Source organism: Corythoichthys intestinalis, chromosome 2 (assembly GCF_030265065.1).
Source record: "Corythoichthys intestinalis isolate RoL2023-P3 chromosome 2, ASM3026506v1, whole genome shotgun sequence".
Lineage (NCBI taxonomy): Eukaryota > Metazoa > Chordata > Actinopteri > Syngnathiformes > Syngnathidae > Corythoichthys > Corythoichthys intestinalis.
In genome coordinates, this window is record NC_080396.1 from 71,467,653 (window position 1) to 71,486,941 (window position 19,289).

Below are 19,289 nucleotides of genomic sequence, written 5' to 3' on the forward strand. Positions count from 1 at the left end.
TTTCCATGTGCTTACCATTGGCGATTAAAAAAAATGTTTAAACAAAAAAATGCTTTAAAAAAGTGTAGGCCTAGTATGGCCCGTCCATTTGTTTAATTGATTTCAAATTATTCAATTTTTAAAAAAAGTAAAAGTCATTGAAATCAATACAATAATAATAAACAATTTTTAGAAATTTAAAATACTAATAGATGTGTCCTGCATGTTTTGTGCCATGGCAATTAAAAATACATAATAGTAAAAATAATAACAATAATAATAATAAGTAAAGGTGTGCAAAATTTCCGATTCTTAGATTATTCGCGATACGGCCGTGGAAGATTCGAGAACGATTCACAAACATCCAAATTCCGATTATTGAAATATGCCAAGTAAAGCGGAAGTACAACACACTCAGCGCGCCGCGCGGTCTTCGGGACGGAACGGAGCGGGAATAGCTAAATATTATGCTTCTCATTAACCGGCCCCTCGGGTAATGCCAACGCTCAACTCACGGCTCTAGCTCAACTCATGCCACGAGATAAAAAAACACAACAACATACCTGACTGCTGCCGAAAAGCTGCTACAAGTACAGCTAAGCTATATAATGTTACGGTAGATATCATTTATATAGGACTAGATGGATTATAGACTCGGTAGCGGTAGCAGCACATCTGCAAAAAGCTAGATGCGGGCGTTAGTAAACGGCCGCCATCTTAAAGCAGTAAACTTCCCTGCAATGCTGTTGTAGCGAACCTTCCAAGCAAACCTAATTAACTTTTTATCTAAAATACTCCTAAATCGGTAAAATATTGACTTGAATCTATCTTTAAAATAGTTTTAAAACTTTCACATGTCAAAAGTAGACAAAAGGGAAATTATGGAATAACGGGAGCAATTTTAACAACTTTAACGGTTGATTCACAACATTAAATTAATTGAATGTAGTTTAAAGCTGCTGATACAGAATGGGGACTGGAGTTTTTTTATTTATTGTTATTTTTGTATATTTGTTTACTGCTATATGTTAAATTGATACTGAAATAGTAGTTTGGTTTAGCCTGAGAGTATTTTTGAACAATTTTGGAACTAATGTACAAAACTTTATTTGAAAAAAAAAAAGGAGGGGGGTGCATCAATAATCGTTTTATAATCGAATCGGAGCCTCTGAATCGTAATCGAATCGTTAGGTGCCCAAAGATTCCCAGCTCTAATAATAAGACATTTTACCTTGAATGTATAAAGGTGTATATACTCTTTTGGTCTTTTGCTCATTTTTAATGAACAAATTAGCCAAAGTCAAATAGCGACATGGCTAAATAGTGTTTGAGACCCCTGCTGTAGAAAGAAGAATTGCTGATGTTTTGAGGCCCAACAGAGACCCAGTAGCCAGATGTAGCTGCTGCCAGCCCCACAGGATCTACACTGACTACTGAGCAAACGCCGGGCCACAAAGACCGTCGAGAGCAGGAGCTTCTTCCAAGGTCTTCGCTGCCGTACGCACAGGTGTCAAACTCAAGCTTTGTCAAACTCCAGATTTTTCTGCAGACATAGCTGAAGGTAATGATAGCTTTTGGTAACGTTAGCCAATGTCCCCTTTCAATTTCATTTAACTTCAAGGTGAATTACAACAATAATAATCCCTTTCTCGGGGGGTAGCATTCCATTTTTTGTGTGTGTACATAATATATATGGCAGAAAACAGACAAGGCTGAAAAAGAAGTTTCTGCTCTTGCACTCCTCTTTGAAATAAACTGCTGTATTTTAAGCCAAAAGAACTGTTGTGTATGATAGAAAAATATGTCTACATGCTGCAATAGCAGATTCATGGCGCATTAAGCTATTTTTAATTTATCCGTTTTACCCTGGAGACCCTTGTTTACACACGTCGCGCAACCGCTTTTGTTTCAACCCAGCCATAAAAAGAAGCAATTATTATTTGAAATGTTATTTTTAGCTTTGAATCATTAATTGATGTATAATATTTAGTTTAAAAAAAAAAAAAGACTAAAATATTATACACTCGCATATTTTAAACTTTTAAACAAATTACGTCACAATGAAAAAAATGGTGTCTGTAAAAAGGTCACGGATATCTACCAAATAACTTTCGCCTCATTGTATTTTTTTTGTTACCGTCGCATTTTTCCTGATATGTTAGATGATAAATAATCGATCCAAACAAAGAAAAATTGGGAAAAAACTTTCAAAAGGGTAAATATAAGAAAATGAAAATCTCGGCCACTTAATCTGCGATTTCTGCATCGCGACCCTTGTTATATTACCATGTTTCACCCATAAAATCCCCCCAAAATCCGGCTGTGCCCAATCACAGCTGTGTCTTGACACTCGGTGAAACATGCTTCATGGAGTTTTTGGTCCGAAAAGAGGTAAGTTTGCGATAGTATCTCGTTAAAATCATGGCGTCTTTAATTATGCTCTCTCATAATCTCACCTCCAGTTAGGGTTTTGCTGTTTAATTTTTCTCTTTAAATGCCCTCCTGTTCAAACATTTTCTTCCCCCAGAAAATTGAGATTTTAAGCCTCCCAATGATGTATCACACATGCATATAGGACACTTTTGAAATTTGGCCAAATTGGGGGTCTCAGAGTGGAACTTCAAGTCACTTGAGTGTTTTCCGCCATATGTAATAGTCATTTGAGTATTAGCATATATAATGGACGTTGTAAGAAAATCCTAACTAAAACGTGGCCCGTGACAAAGTTGAGTTTGACAGCCGTCATCTTGTTGAATGAATTTAGCAGCTCTTCCTTCTTGGAGCATCTTCAACGCTTCTGCCTGGCTGGCTGGAATCCTGTGGAAACAGCATAAACGATATCATTTTTAAGTAAATACACATTAGGGTTGCCAATCTATGTCACTAACTCATTCAATATATAGTGTAACACAAAAGAGAGTACACCCCTCGCATTTCTGCAGATATGTTCTTTTCATGGGACAGCACTGACAGAAGGACACTTTGGCACAATGAAAAGTAGTCTATGTGCAGCTTATATGATAGAGTCAATTAATTTTTCCCTCAAAATAACTCAAAATATAACCATTAATATCAAAACTCCACATGGGAACTACGTACATCCCTAAATGTCCAAATTGAGTACATCTTGTCATTTTTCCTCCAAAATGTCATGTGACTCGTTACAGCAGTGCTGTCAGCATTGCTGCAGAGATTGAAGAGGTGGGTGGTCAGCCTGTTAGTGGTCAGACCATACGCCGTACTCTACATCAAATTGGTGTGCATGGCTGTTACCCCAGGAGGAAGCTTCTTCTGAAGACTGTACACAAGAAAGCCCGCAAACAGTTTGCTGAAGCCATGTCAACAAAGCACATGGATTACCGGAACCATGTTTTATGGTCTGATAAGACGAAGATTAACTTGTTCAGTTCCGATGGTCTCAAGCATGTGTGGTGGCGACCAGGTGAGAAGTACAAAGATAAGTGTGTCATGCCTACAGTCAAGCATGGTGGTGGGAATGACACCCCCACCTCTTCAATCACTACAGCAATGCTGACAGAACTCCTGTAATGCATAACATGACATTTTGGAGGGAAAATGACAAGCAGTACTCAATTTGGACATTTAGGGATGTTATTTACTAAGGGATGTACTCACTTTTGTTGCCAGGGGTTTAGAAATTAATGGCTATATTTCAAGTTATTTTGTGGGGAAAAATAAATGAACTCTATTATAAAAGCCGCACACAGACTACTTTTCATTGTGTCAAAGTGTCATTTTGTCAGTGTTGTCCCATGAAAAGATATACTTAAATATCTGCAGAAATGCGAGGGGTGTTCTCACTTTTGTGATACACTGTATGTCTATATTCACGATTTGATACAAAAACGGGTCTGTTTGGAAGTGATTCCGTACAATATAGAGAAACATTTTGGGTGTTTGCTTAGGCTATGGCGGGGGTCAGCAACGCGCGGCTCTAGAGACGCATGCGGTTCTTTAGCGCTGCCCTAGTGGCTCCCTGGAGCTTTTACAAAAATGTTTGAAAATGTAAAAAGATGAGGCAGGGAAACATTTTTTGTTTTACAACAACAACAATGTCCGTTTCGCATTGCTCCACCGACGGCTCATTTCTTATTCGCTCTAAAATGTGAACAATTATTGCCCATGCACGCCAAGAAGCGAACGCTGCCCCCTGCTGGTTTAAAACCGTAAGTACAACAGTTTTTTCAGGCTGAAACTTGTGTTCATATTTTCCACAAACACAACGAAATAAGATGAAACACAGGGTGGATCTATCTGTGGACACAACAAAATATAAAATGAACTTTTAATATTATTTATAATTTTATTTATATTTAATTATTATTTATTTATTAGGGCTGTCAAACGATTAAAAATTTTTAATCAAGTTAATTACAGCTTGAAAATTAACTAATCGTAATTAATCGCAATTCAAACCATCTATAAAATATGCCATTTTTTTCTGTAAATTATTGTTGGAATGGAAAGATAAGACACAAGACGGATATATACATTCAACATATGGTACATAAGTACTGTATTTGTTTATTATAACAATAAATCAACAAGATGGCATTAACATTATTAACATTCTGTTAAAGCGATCCATGGATATAAAGACTTGTAGTTCTTAAAAGATAAATGTTAGTACAAGTTATAGAAATTTTATATTAAAACCCCTCTTAATGTTTTCTTTTTAATAAAATTTTCAATCAAAAAATAAACTAGTAGCTCGCCATTGTTGATGCCAATAATTACACAATGCTCATTGTGCTGAAACCCATAAAAACAGTCGCACCCAAGCGCCAGCAGAGGGCGCCAAAACACAAAAAACACAGGTAACAAGTGGACATTACGCTGTGCTGTCATTTTAATCTGTTTGAGCGGAGCATGTGCGTTAAATGCGTCAAATATTTTAACGTGATTAATTTAAAAAATTAATTACCGCCCATTAACGCGATAATTTTGACAGCCCTATTATTTATAAGTTATTAAGAAATTCAGAGACTTATTGTACTATAAAAGTATTGAAATGACATAAAATGCACATATTACCTTTATTTTTAGTTTTAAACATATTGTATGGGTCTCACTAAATTACATTTAAAAATATGTGGTGTTCATGGCTCTCTCAGCTTAAAAGGTTCCCGACCCCTCTTGTAGGAGGACAAACATGACACAAACATTCTTCTAATTCATTAATATTGTAATGAGAAACTTGAGGGGGCATCGTACAACAGTGTAGTTACGTGGTGCATCATTCTTTATGGATCCACTGCAGGGAAAATACACATTTACAATATTTTCCGCACTATAAGGCGCATCGGAGTATAAAGCGCACCTTCAATGAATTGCCTATTTTAAAACCGTTTTTATGTATAGGGCGCGCTGCATTATAAGGCGCAGTAGTAGTAGTCGTAGTAGAAGTAGTGGTTGGCGTTGCGTTATGCACCCACAAGATGGACCTGAGCTAAATAGAATGTCACGCCATGATTAACAAATATTGATCCATATACAAGGCACATCGGATTATGAGGTGCACCGTCAGATTTTGAGAAAATTGAAGGCTTTCAGGTGTGCCTTATAGTGTGAAAATACAGTAATCATGAAGCACGAACTTGACCGCCCAAACCTGCCACAAAGGGATGATTCTAAGACAAAACCCAGGCACGCCTTCTGCCCGGCCCACTCCACCGCAGCTTTTAAAAGACTGGACATTTTAGCGAACAACGGTCGCTTCTCGGGGACACTCCGAGATATCCGTTGTTTTGCTGACCTTGGATCCAACATTGCCTTTCCGTCGTCTGTTTTGCCTTGTTTTTTGATCATTGTCAACGAATAAATTGTCAAGCTATTTTCGTCTTTAAACCGTTCAAAATGGAGTCAGTACAAAGGGTCAACACCGGAGTGAACGCGCGGGATTTGGCCTCACCAGCCAACTTGCTGGGGCGGCGCCAGTGGAAAGCCATCTGGTCCGGCTGTCGCAGATCCAGCTGGGGCCAAATTCCTTCATAAGGCTTTCATTTTATTTGCGGCTCCAGACATTGTGTTTGTTTTATTGCTCCAATATGGCTCTTTCAACATTTTTGGTTGCCGACCCCTGGGTTCGGGTATTTATTAGGGTATTTTCAGTCACTTTCGGTTGATGTTGGGACACTTCTGGGGCACTTTCTGTTGTTTTTAGGGCAACTATGGGTCTCTTTAATTTGGGTCACTTCCTGTTGATTTTAGGGCATTTCCAGGTCACTTCACAGGAAGGAACAGGAAGTGACCTAGGAAAGCCCAAAAATGATAGTAATATGACCCAAAATGAACAGGAAATGATGCAAAAATGCCCCAAAAATCAAAAGAAAGTGACTAATGAATAGAAAGTGACCTGGAAATACCCGTAAGTCAACAGAAAATGTTCCAAAATCAACAGGAAGTGACCTGAAAATATCCAAAAGTCAACAGAAACTGTTCCAAAATGAACAGGAAGTGACCCAGAAATGCTCCAACATCAACAGGAAGTGATCAATGAACAGGGAGGTGCCCTGAAAATGCCCTAAAGCCAACAGAAAATGATCCAAAATCTACAGGAAGCGACCCAGAAATGCCCAAAAATCAACAAGAGGTAACCAATAAACAGGAAGTGACCTAGGAAAGCCCCAAAATGATAGTAATAAGACCACAAATGAACAGGAAATGACCCAAAAATGCCCCCAAAATCAACAGGAAGTGACTAATGAATAGAAAGTGACCTGGAAATGCCCTAAACTCAACAAAAAATGATCCAAAATCAACAGGAAGTGACCTGAAAATATCCAAGTCAACAGAAAATGTTCCAAAAGTCGAAAGGAAGTGACCCAGAAATGCTTCATCAGCAACAGGAAGTGACCAATGAACAGGGAGGTGCCCTGGAAATGGTCTAAAGCCAAAAGAAAAAGATCCAAAATCTACAGGAAGCGACCCAGAAATGCCCAAAAATCAATCAACAAGAAGTAACCAATAAACAGGAAGTGGCCGAGAAAAGCCACAAAATGATAGGAAAGTCACCCAAAATTTACAGGAAGTGACACAGAAATGGCCAAAAAATCATCAGGAACTGACCGATAAACAGGAAACGACTTGGAAAATGCCCTAAAGTTAATCGAAAATGTTTCAAAATCAACAGGAAAAGCATATCCACGCACTATTTGCGTCTACTCAATTACCCACAACAAATCTCAAATGTTGCCTCAGTCGACCAATCCATTGAAAAGCTTGATTTGAGCAAAAAGAAAAAAAATGGTGCTACCTGTTTCCATGGAAACGGCGTGCAATTAGCACAAAGTGCCGTTCGCGGGGGGACGGGGTGAGAAATACTACATTGTGGATGCAGTGTGTGGGTTGCTGCTGAGCCTGCTTTCAAGCTCTAACGCAAGCAAGAGAGACATTTTTTGGTTGCTTTCCAGCTTTTGCTAATCTATCAGACCCCAAAAGACAAATACGTGGAGGTCATGTGACCACTTGGCAAGGGGCTTAAGGCCATCGTGTGAATCAGGAGGCCCGATAATGCAGTTAACTCCGCTAGGAATGCCCTCACGGGGTCGCCACTGGGTCACCGCATACTTCAAAATGCTTTTTCTGGATGATTTGACCAACATTCATTGGCCCCTCCCAGTCCAAACGGATTGGACATCTGGCGTTGCCAATGGCAACAGGACACGAGCATTGACTGCCTTTCAATTTGGTGTTTATTTTATTTTGTTTTGAGTTAATTCAGCATACTTACAGGCCAGTTGATTTGAGGGCAGTATTTCCTGGTCACTTCCTTAAGCGGATTTTAAGGGGGGGGGGGCCTGGTGGCCGAAAAGTGTCATTGCATATACTTGACATATATATATAAGTATATAAATATATATAAGTTGTAAAGCAATACAACTGCAACAAAAATGAATGAAATGAACAAAAAATTTTTTTTTAAATAATTGGTCAAAATTATTTTTCGAACAGATCATGTGACTAGCAACTTAGACGGTCATTTTGTTTGCATGTAATTTTCAAAAATAAAAAATTAGGGGAGTGCAATTTTATTTTCGAATGATATTTTTCTTTGATTTATTATTTTTTTATTTTATTTTTTGGATTGAAGCAACTTTTTGGGGGATTATATGATTTAGACACAAATATCCTACCCCTAATATGGCCCAAACACAAAAAGGATTGCTTCAATCAAAACTTTTTTGATGAAAAATTAAGTGATCAAATGCAAATTTTTCAATCTCAAATATTTTTTCGCATTCAAAAACTTTTTCCATGATTGAAATTGTTCTTTTTTTTTTTTTTTTTTGATTGTAGTGATTTTTCTTTTTGAAAATATATAAAATATAAAAAAAAAATTTTTTTTGAAGCAACTTATTTTTAAGACAAAAATGTCCTAGCCAAAATGTGGCCTGAACACGAATCAACATTACGTCAATCAAAAAAGTTGCTTCAAAAAAAAAAAAAAAAAAAAAAACTTCAAAAAAACAATCAAAGAAAAATAGCTTTCACATGCATTTTTTTGTTTCAAATTTATTTTTGCATTCAAACACTTTTTTTTTTTTAATTGAAGCGACCTTTTTTTGGTTGAAAATATACATTTTGATTGAAGCTACTCTTTTTTTTTTTTTTTTTATTGAAGCAGCTTTTTTTGATTGAATAACAGACACAAATTTACCTCCATATGGTTCCGCCCAGGGGATACAATTTTTGACTGGGCACTACATTGGCACGACACCGGCGGGCGTACCATATTCAATGGATGACGATATTGGCGAAAAGAATTGCCTAAGCAGCCTGATTTAGAATTCCCCTCAAGAATGAAGGGAACCAAACACGCTTATTGTCAACCTTTATTATTATAAATATTTTTGTAAGTTAATTTTATTGCTGACACTGTGTTTCGTCGTCATCAACATGTTGTGCCCCCCCTGCCCCCAAAAGTCAAACTCCGCCTAATGTCACTTCCTGTTGGTTTAGGCAGTGTCATTCATGGGTCATTTTCTGATGATTTTAGGGCCTTCCTGGGTCGCTTTCTGCGGATTTTGTGTAATTTTCTGTTGGTTTTCGGGCATTCCCGGGTCATTCCATGTTCATTGGTCGCTTGCTGTTGGTTTGAAGGCATTTCTGGGTCATTTTCTTTTGATTTTAGGGCGTGTTTGGGTCACTTTCTGATGGTTTTGAGGAGTTTCTAGGTCATTTCCTGTTGATTTTTTTGTCACTTTCTGATGATTATGGGACATTATGGGTCACTCCTTGCTTATTGGTAGCTTCCTGTTGGTTTGAAGGCATTTCTGGGTCACTTCCTTTTGATTTTAGATTATTTATGTTTCACTTTGTCGATTTTGGGTCATATTCTGGTGATTTTGGGCACTCCTAAGACAATTCCTGTACATTTTGCGTCACTTTACTATTATTTTAGGGCTTTCCTGGGTTCCTGTTGATTTCGTGTCATTTCCTGTTGTTTTCCAGGTCACTCCTTGTTGATTGGTCGCTTCCTGTTGATTTGGAAGCATTTCTGGGTCACTTCCTTTTGATTTTAGGGTGTGTTTGTGTCACTTTGTTGATTTTGGGTCACTTCCTATGGATTTGAAGGCATTTCCGGGTCATTACCTGTACATTTGGGGTCACTTTACTATCATTTGAGGGCTTTCCTGGGTCACTTCCTTTTGATTTTGTGTAATTTTCTGTTGGTTTTCGGGCATTCCCGGGTCACTCCATGTTCATTGGTCGCTTGCTGTTGATTTGAAGGCATTTGTGGGTCACTTCCTTTTTATTTTAGGGCATTTTTGTGTCACTTTGTTGATTTTGGGTCACTTTATGATGATCATGGGGCATTCCCAGGTCACTCCTTGTTTATTGGCTGCATCCTGTTGATTTGAAGGCAGTTCTGGGTCACTTCCTTTTCATTTTTAGGGCATTTATTGATTTTGGGTCACTTCCTGGGCATTTCCTGTTGGTTTCCGGGTCACTCCTTGTTCATTGGTCGCTTTCTGTTGATTTGAAGGCATTCTTTAGGTCACTTCCTTTTGATTTAAGGGCGCGTTTGTGTCGCTTTGTTGATTTTGGATTATTTCCTGTTGATTTGAAAGCATTTCTTGGTCATTTCCTGTAAATTTGGCGTCCCTGTACTATCATTTGAGGGCTTTCCTTGGTTACTTCCTGTTGATTTCGTGTCATTTCCTGTTGGTTTTGGGGCATTTTCGGGTAACTCCTTTTTCATTGGTCACTTCATGTTGATTTGAAGGCATTTTTGGGTCACTTCCTTTTGATTTAAGGGCATTTATGTGTCACTTTTTTGATTTTAGGTCATATTCTGATGATTTGGGGGCATTCTTCGGTCACTTCCTGTACATTTTGGGTCACCTCCTGATGATTTGGGGTGACTTCCTGTATATTTTGGGTCACTTTCCTGTTATTTTCGTGTGTTCCTGGGTACTTCATGTACATTTTGGGTCACTTTGCTATCATTTTAGGGCTTTCCTGGGTCATTTTCTGTTCATTTCGTATAATTTCCTACAGGTTGGTTTTGGAGCATTTCCAGGACAATGCTTGTTCATTGGTCACTTCCTGTTGATTTGAAGGAATTTCTGTGTCACTTCCTTTTGATTTTAAAGCGTTTATGTGTCACTTGGTTGATTTTGGGTCACTTTCTGATGATTTAGAGGCATTTCTGGGTCACTTCCTATATATTTTGGGTCACTTTGCTATTATCTTAGGGGTTTCCTGGGTCACTTCCTGTTAGTTTTGTGTCATTTCCTGTTGGTTTTGGGGCCTTTCCGGGTCACTGCTCGTTCATTGGTCACTTTACGTTGATTTGAAAGCATTTCTGGATAATTTCTGTACATTTTGGGTCACTTTACTATCATTTGAGGCTCTCCTGGGTCACTTCCTGTTGGTTTCGTGTCATTTCCTATTGGTTTTAGGTAGTTCCAGGACACTCCTTGTTTATTGATCACGTTTTATTGATTTGAAGGAATTTCTGGGGCGTTTATGGGTCACTTTCTAATGATTTTAGGGCAGTCCCCTGTCATTTCCTATTAAATTTGGATCATTTCCTGTTAAGGCATTTCCATTACACTTCTTGTTCTTTGGTTGGTCCCAGTTGATTTTGGGGCATTTGGGGGTCAGTTCCAATTGATTTCGGGTCATTTCCTGTTGGTTTAAAGACATTTCTGGGTCTCTTCTTCTTCACTGGTCACTTCCTGTTGCGCATTTCTTGGTCACTTCCTTTTGATTTTAGGGCATTTATGGGTGACTTTGTTGATTTTGGATCATTTCATTGAAAGGCCTTTTTTATGATTCTTCCTGTTTATTGGTCGCTCCCTGTTGGTTTCAGGGCATTCCTGGGTCACATCCTGTTGATTTTGTGTCACTTCTTGTTGATTTGGGGGCATTTCTTATCATTTTGGGGCCTTTACGGGTCACTCCTCGTTCATTGGTTACTTGTTGTTAATTGTGGGGCTTTTCTGGGTCACTTCCTGTACATTTTAAATCATTTTTGTTGACTTTAGGACATTTCCGGGTCACTTTCTGCCCATTGTTTGCTTCTTGTTGATTTGTGGAGCATTTCCGGTTGGGTTGGGGGCATTTAAGGTAAATTTTTTGTTGATTTTGGTGGCATTCCAAGGTTATTTTCTGTCCATTTTGGCTCACTTCCTGTTAATTTTTCGGGGCAATTCAAGGAGTGTTTTTTTTTTTGGTCAAAAATATTGACAACCATTGGAATTTTATAGTTGAAAGTCAAAGGGACGCTTTTTGAGGGAGTTGAGAGTGCCAATGGGAATGAACATAGCCATAGAAAATTGATAAGATTTTGTCAAATTTTGGCAAAGTTGAATGTTCTTGCCAAAAAAACGGCGAATAATTATCATGCACTTTGATTTTGTGAATTTTTCTGATGGATGACAAAAACTATGACATGTAACAGTTCAACCTTTTTTTTTTTTTGCCATTCGAAATGAATGGGTTTTTTTTGTTGCCCCCCCCCAAAAAAAAGTGTTTTTGGCACAACCATGAAATCTAAAAAGATCCTGCTTCGAGAGAATTTTCCCGCGTGGCTAAAAAGATGGACAGACTCTAAAAAACAATTTTATTCGACTAAATGACGATTGAGATTTTTTCCCACCCAATTTACACAACAAGAAAGGTCTCGAGAGTCGCTGCATGGTCGAAGCAAAACGTGGCTGCAATAATGACCGCCGTTTTTTTTTAAGCTCAAAACAACATCTTGTCATTTGACGTTCAAAAAAAAGGAGCAATGTGTACTTACCCAGATGGTTGAAGGAAAGATGGAATGCCCGCATGTTTTTTTCTTTTCTCAACCCGCCTGGGTGCACAAACTGCGGGGCCCCACTGTGAAACGAGATGGAAGTTCGTTATCTTAGTAGGATTTATCACAAAAATAATCATTTCAGAAGACAGAAATAAGAGCATATATACTGTATTTTCATATTTAAAGTGCTGGCCAAAAGTACTGACACCCCTGCAATTCTGTCAGATAATGCTCAATTTCGCCCAGAAAATGATTGCAATTACAAATGCTTTGGTAGAAATATCTTCATTGATTTTGCTTGCAATGAAAAACCACAAAAGAGAATGAAAAGAAAAATTAAATCTTAATCATTTTACACAAAACTCCCAAAATGGGCCGGACAAAAGTATTGGCACTCTTTGAAAAATCATGTGATGCTTCTCTAATTTATGTAATTAAATGCGGCCGTTACTTACCTGTGGCACATAATCACACTTCACACTTCAAATCACACTTGCAGCCAGTTAAAACGGATTAAAGTTGACTAACCTGTGTCCATGTGTATACCAAACTGACCACAGAGAAAAGAAAGGAGACCAAAGAACTGTCTGAAGAGTTGAGAAGCAAAATTGTGAGGAAGCATGTGCAATCTCAAAGCTAGATGTGGACGGAAAAGAAAAATTGCCGAGAGATTTCAACGAAAGATTGTGCGGATGGTGAATGAAGAACCTCGACTAACATCCAAACAAGTTCAAGCTGTCTTGCAGTGTGAGGGTACAACAGTGTCAACCCATACTATCTGTCGGCGTCTGAATGAAAAGGGACTCTATAGTAGGATACCCAGGAAGACCCCACTTCTGACCCAGAGACATAAAAAAGCCAGGCTGGAGTTTGCCAAAACTTACCTGAGAAAGCCAAAAACGTTTTGGAAGAATGTTATCTGGTCAGATGAGACAATAGTAGAGCTGTTTATGGAAAAGGCATCAACATAGAGTTTACAGGGGGAAAAAATGAGGCCTTCAAAGAAAAGAACACGGTCCCCACAGTCAAACATGGCGGAGGCTCCCTGATGTTTTGAGATTGCTTTGCTGCCTCTGGCACTGGACTGCTTGACCGTGTGCGTGGCATTATGAAGTCTGAAGACTACCAACAAATTTTGCAACATAATGTAGGGCTCAGTGTGAGAAAGTTGGGTCCCCGTCAGAGGTCACGAGACTTTAAGCAGGACAATGACCCAAAGCGCACTTCAAAAAGCACTAGAAAATGGTTTGAGAGAAAGCACTGGAGACTTCTAAAGTGGCCAGCAATGAATCCCATAGACCACCTGTGGAGAGATCTAAAAATCGCAGTTTGGCGAAGGTCACTTTCAAATCTCAGAGACCTGGAGCAGTTGGCCAAAGAAGAATGGTGGAAAATTCCAGCAGAGCATTATGAGAAACTCATTGATGGATACCGGAAGTAGTTGTTTGCACTTATTCCGTCTAAAAGTTGTGCTACCAAGTATTAGGCTGAGGGTGCCAATACTTTTGTCTGGCCCATTTTTGGAGTTTTGTGTAAAATGATAATGATTTTTTTTTCATTCTCATTTGTGTTTTTTCATTGCAAGCAAAATAAATGAAGATATTACAACCAACGGATTTGTAATTGCAATCATTTTCTGGGAGAAATTGAGCATTATCTGACAGAATTGCAGGGGTGCCAATACTTTTGGCCAGCACTGTATATCAACGAAAAAATCTTGAATGAATGTTTTACTTTCCTTTCCTTAATTTTCGGACTATAAGTCTCTACATTTTCCTCTCATTTTGAATCCTGTGGCTTATAGTCCACTGCGGCTTATTTGTTGATTTATTTGGGTTAATACAGTAATTTTGGCGCTATAAGGCGCACCTGACTATGAGCCACCACTCACCAAATTTGGTACGGAAACGGTATTTGTTCATAAATAAGCCGCGCTGAACTATTAACCGCAGCTGTCCTCACTGTACTATGGGATATTTACACAAAAAGATATCAACCAGTCACTCTTTATTTGACATCATACAACTATCAAAAGACCAAATGAACCACCATGAAGCTTTGAATCAATTGGCTGCAAATCTTCATTGCTTCAAGAAGTCTCATTTGGCCATCACTGCTCCCTCGGTGAAGATAGAACCTCTACTGCCATCTGCTGTCAACACTGTTGTTGTCCAGCATGCCTCCGAGCATGCATTGCAGCGCTACAGATGTAAATGACAACCAAAATTCATGTTGTGTGCGAATTATTTCTTCAGTTACTGTTCCTGTTGTTTCATTAATTGCTAGTTATGGTATTTGGGAACACTTTATTTGACAGTGGTGCCTTAAGACTGTTGTTAGACAATCATAATTATGACACGGTACTGTCATGAGCATTCATCAATGCTTATAATTGATGTCACTTAGTGTTATCTGGCAAATGATGTCACTTTTGAATGGATGTAAAAGATCCAAACTGGAAATAAATGGAGTTAGTGATATAATTTGCTGGGTGACCCTTAATGATATCTGTGATAAGCATTCCCATGATCGTGTCATATCATACTTATGACTGTCTTATGACAGGCCTTTGACGCCGCTGTCAAATAAAGTGTTACTTAATAACCCAAATAAATCAACAAACAAGCCGCACTGTATTATAAGCCGCGGCATTCAAAATGAAGGAAAAAAGTAGCGACTTATAGTCCGAATATTATGGTAGGTAACACTTTATTTGACAGCGGTGTCATAAAACTGCCACAAGACTGTCATATGACAGTATTATGGGCATTAATGAATGGTTATAACAGATGTCATTAAATATCATCTGGCAAATTATGTCACCAACACTCCACTTACATGTCCAGCTTGGATCATTTACATTCTCATTGCATTCATTAATGCTCATGGCTGTGTAATGATGTAATGTCATAATTATGATGGTCTTATGACAGTTTTATGACGCCACTGTCAAAAAAAGTGTTACCAAATATAATAACTAGTAATTAATGAAACAACTGGACCAGTAACTGAAGAAATAATTAGCACACAACATGAATTTTGATTGTTATTTTGATTGTTATTCTGTAGCACTGCAATGCATGCTAGGAGGCATGCTGTAGAACAGCAGTGTTGACAGCAGGTGGCTAGCAGAGGTTGACTGGCTCTCACAAGGGAGCAGTAATGGCCAAACGAAGCTTCTTGAAGCAATGAGGCTTTGCAGCTAATTGGTTCATCGCTTCATGGTGGTTCATTTGGTTGTATGACAGTCGTATAAGTCCGCTACCAAATAAAGGGTTGCCAAATACCATAACTTGCAATTAATGAAACAACCGGAACAGTAACTGAAGAAATAATTAGCACAGAACATGAATTTTGACGGTTATTTACATTTGTAGCGCTGCAATGCATGCTTGCAGGCATGTTGGGCGACCATGATGTTGACAGCAGGTGGCAGCAGAGGTTGACTGTCTCCTCCAAGGAAGCAGTGATGGTCAAATGAAGCTTCTTGAAGCGATGAAGCTTTGCAGCCAATTGGTTCAAAGCTTCATGGAGGTTCATTTGGTGTTATGACAGTCTTAAGATGCCGCTGTCAAATAAAGTGTTACTGGTTAATATCTTTTGGTGTATATATATATCCCATAATCCAGTAAGGACAGCTGCGACTTAACCATGAACAAATGCTGTTTTCGTGTCAAATTAGGTGGGTGGCGGCATATAGTCAGGTGCGCTTTATAGTCAAAAACGTTTTTTGCATTGAAATAAGACTGGAAAAGAGGGGGTCGTCTTATATTCGCGGTCTAGACATTATACCCATTAACGATGCCAGATATCATTGAAGCGATGTTCTGTCATGACAAATCTCAGCTACTCTCCCCATTCACGACGCTAGATGGCGCCAGATATCATTGAAACGATGTTCTGTCATGACAGATCTCAGCTACTCTCGGTTTAACCAGTTTGCATTATTTTATTGCAATTTTTTTCCTTATTCAGATTTGTTTCAAGACCACAGTTACAGTTAGACTTCACTTTGATGGTTAATGCTGTTATTGCAATTTTGTTGTTTTATCTCAATATTTATTCACATTTTAAATTTGAGTTCATATTTTAATATTTTATATATCCACAAGGTTTATTTACATTTCAAAAACCAGAAGCCATTCATTTACGAATGTGATTGCACTTTAGTTTACATATTTAAATGTTCAGATATTAGGATTTGAATGAGGCAAAATAACATGCTTTTTCACTCAAATATATTGTTATAATCATTTGTTTCAGATGTACTGTAATTATTTTCTGTATAAAAATTAACTTGGTGTTCAAAATTTTTTTTTTTTCAAACTTGAGTCTTATAATCAGGGCCATGTTATATTCGGGCCAATATGGTATATTGATTATTTTTGTATCTTTTTATGGTTTAAAAAATTACTAGTATTCCTCCAAGGCTTTATGTATTAATGTCAAATGTAAATCCAGGCATCAAGAGGTTAATATATCCGAACCCCAAATTGACAGGAAGTGACCCGGAATTGCCCTAAAATCAACAGGAAACAATCAAAAATGTACAGGAAGTGACCTCAGAATGCCCCAAAATGTACTGGAAGTGACCCATAATTAACAGAAAGTGGCCATTTTGTACTCTATATTTAACAGAGAAGTGACGCAAAATGAACTGCTTGCCAACAATAGACATCCAATTAATTTGGACGTCTAACGCCGTCAATGGCAGCCAATGATTTCACATGAAAAATTCCAAAATAAGAGACGTGCAAAATCAAATTTTCGTTAAAACAAATCATTTTCTGTTGCTCGAGAACAAATAAACAACCGAGTATTGATACTTTTGCGATCGAAAATCGTATCCGCATACCACATTTCCGTACTTGTCATTACTTTTGCCAACCGGACTATGCAACTAAGAGAATATCTAACCGATTTTCAAGTCAACATCTCCAAACGATTCAATCGATCGATTGCGAAAGACCGGTTCCTATGCGACGATCGCGCATCAGCAGTGCTGCAAGGACTCTGGTTTTTAATTGAAGAGACAACAGGCTGTCCGCAGCGACCGATCGCCGCAAGGTTCGTCCACCTGCTGCGGCGAGACACAGAGGGAACCCACATGGAATACAAATGAGGACACTTACCGCTCTGAGATTTTGTTCTCCGACGCTAATGTTTCATGCTTTCAGACCTCTGCCGATCAACGGGCTGAAGGCGAGGAGATCTGCTCGTCTCCACCTCCCTCCGTGTGCGCGTGGTGTGTTAGAGCGCGCGCTTGAAAGGGAGGAGAGGAGGCTTCCAACCCACACTCGGTTAGTGCACTCTCTAGGGCGCACTGCCTCCACACTGGCTCATCACTTACAAAGGTGCTATGAGATGGTGAGCATGTCAAAAAAATGAGAATGACTGCACTGTCATTTCTAGGGGTGTGACAAAATGTCGAAATGGTGATATATCGTGATACTTTCCATCTCAACAGGTTATTGATACACGTATGCCAACAACCGAGTTATCGTTTTTAAAAAGGTGTCAATGTTTTAAAAAAAACAAGGAACCAACAAGTTGCTATCAAAATCTTCCACTATAATAGTGTCTCCTAACTCTATGGCTGCCATTGACGGCGCTCGCCTAATCCATTAGGACACGGAAAGGCGAAAGAACATTCATTTGAAACCAGAGCGTTTGCAGTCACTGGTTCCGATTTTCGGGGCATTTACAGGTCACTTTGTGTTGAGTTTGAGTCACTGTCTATTCATTCCCGTGTCACTTCCTGTTCTGTAACCCAAAATCAATAGGAAGTGACCCATAAAATGCCCCCAAAAGGATGAAGATACAGTGTATCACAAAAGTGAGTACACCCCTCGCATTTCTGCAGATATTTAAGTACCGTATTGGCCCGAATATAAGACGATGTGTTTTGCATTGAAATTAGACCGAAAAAGAGGGTGTTGTCTTATATTCGCGGTCTAGACATTATACCCATTCACGACGCTAGATGGCGCCAAATATCATTGAAGTGATGTTCTGTCATGACAGATCTCAGCTACTCGCATGTTTAACCGGTTTGCATTATTTTATTGCAAAGTTTTTCCTTATTCAGACGTGTTTCAACACCACAGTTACTGTTTGACTTCACTTTGATGGTTAATGCAGTTATTGCAATTTTGTTGTTTTATCACAATAGATTGGTTTATTTACATTTCAAAAACCAGAAGCCATTCATTTACGAATGTGATTGCACTTTAGTTTACATATTTAGATGTTCAGATATTAAGATTTGAATGAGGCAAAATAACATGCTTTTTATCTCAAATATATTGTTGTAATCATTTGTTTCGGATGTACTGTAATTATTTTCTGTATACAAAATTAATACGGTGTTCAAAAAGTCTTTCAAACTTGAGTCTTGAAAAAGAAGGGGTTGTCTTATAATCAGGGCCGTCTTATATTTGGGCTTTTCATGGGACAACACTGACAAAATGACACTTTGACACAATGAAAAGTAGTCTGTGTGCAGCTTATATAATAGAGTTAATTTATTTTCCCCTCAAAATAACTCAAAATATAGCCATTAATATCTAAACTCCTGGCAACAAAAGTGAGTACACCCCTTAGAAACTAATTCCTTAATGTCCAAATTTAGTACTTGTTGTCATTTTCCCTCCAAAATGTCACGTGACTCGTTACAGGAGTGCTGTCTGCATTGCTGCAGAGATTGAAGAGTTGGGGAGTCAGCCTGTTAGTGCTCAGACCATACGCCACACTCTACATCAAATTGGTGTCCCCAGGAGGAAGACTCTGCTGAAGATGGTACACAAGAAAGCCCGCCCATCTCATCAGACCATAGGACATGGTTCCAGTAATCCATGTGCTTTGTTGACATTTCTTCAGCAAACTGTTTGCCACCTTCTGATTAAAATGTGTGCCATGATCCCAGTATTTGACATATTATGAAAAACATAGCTTATTCCCTTCCTCGTCCATCCAATGGTCCCTCAATTGTCAGACTTGTTTTCTTCATTCTTCGCGGTAAACAGGATCTTTT

At 38.5% G+C, this 19,289-nt stretch overlaps 1 long non-coding RNA gene across 1 annotated transcript; it reads right to left on the reverse strand.

The window, feature by feature from the left end:
* Window positions 1–1,092: 1,092 nt before the first annotated feature.
* Window positions 1,093–17,495, reverse strand: LOC130929762 (uncharacterized). The gene is made up of 3 exons (XR_009066955.1): window positions 17,389–17,495; window positions 12,254–12,336; window positions 1,093–2,796 (listed from the first exon to the last, which is right to left on the reverse strand). It is a non-coding gene; the product is annotated as an uncharacterized LOC130929762 (long non-coding RNA).
* Between the last annotated feature and the right edge of the window lie 1,794 nt (window positions 17,496–19,289).